Source organism: Eimeria mitis, genomic scaffold, assembly GCF_000499745.2.
Source record: "Eimeria mitis Houghton genomic scaffold, Emh_scaff714, whole genome shotgun sequence".
Lineage (NCBI taxonomy): Eukaryota > Apicomplexa > Conoidasida > Eucoccidiorida > Eimeriidae > Eimeria > Eimeria mitis.
The window spans coordinates 10320-10736 of record NW_013575204.1 but is presented as its reverse complement, the minus strand read 5'-3'; positions in this window follow the sequence as shown (position 1 = coordinate 10736).

Genomic DNA, 417 nt, shown 5'->3' with positions numbered 1-417 from the left:
ATATATATATATATATATATATATATATATATATATATATATATATATATATATATATATATATGCTGGGTTAGTGTTCCTCTTTGCTAGTCTCCATAATTGTGTGTGCGTGTGTCCTTCCTTGCATTATGTTTGTTTGTTTTTCTTTTGTTGTTGTTTTGTATCTTTTTTTTCTGTCACCTTATTGTCTCTGTCTCTGTCTCCTTATTGTCTCTGTCTCTGTTTCTGTCTCTGCGTCTGTCTCTGTCTCTGTGTCTCCTTTTGCAGCCTAGAGGCCAAGCGGATGGAGTACGGCTTCATCCGCAACAAAATTGACCTCAAAGTCGCCCAGCTCGCATAAAGGAATATTCAGGTGTATATACACCCCAGCTATTCAGGTGTATATACACCCCAGCTAGTTCAGGTGTATATACACCC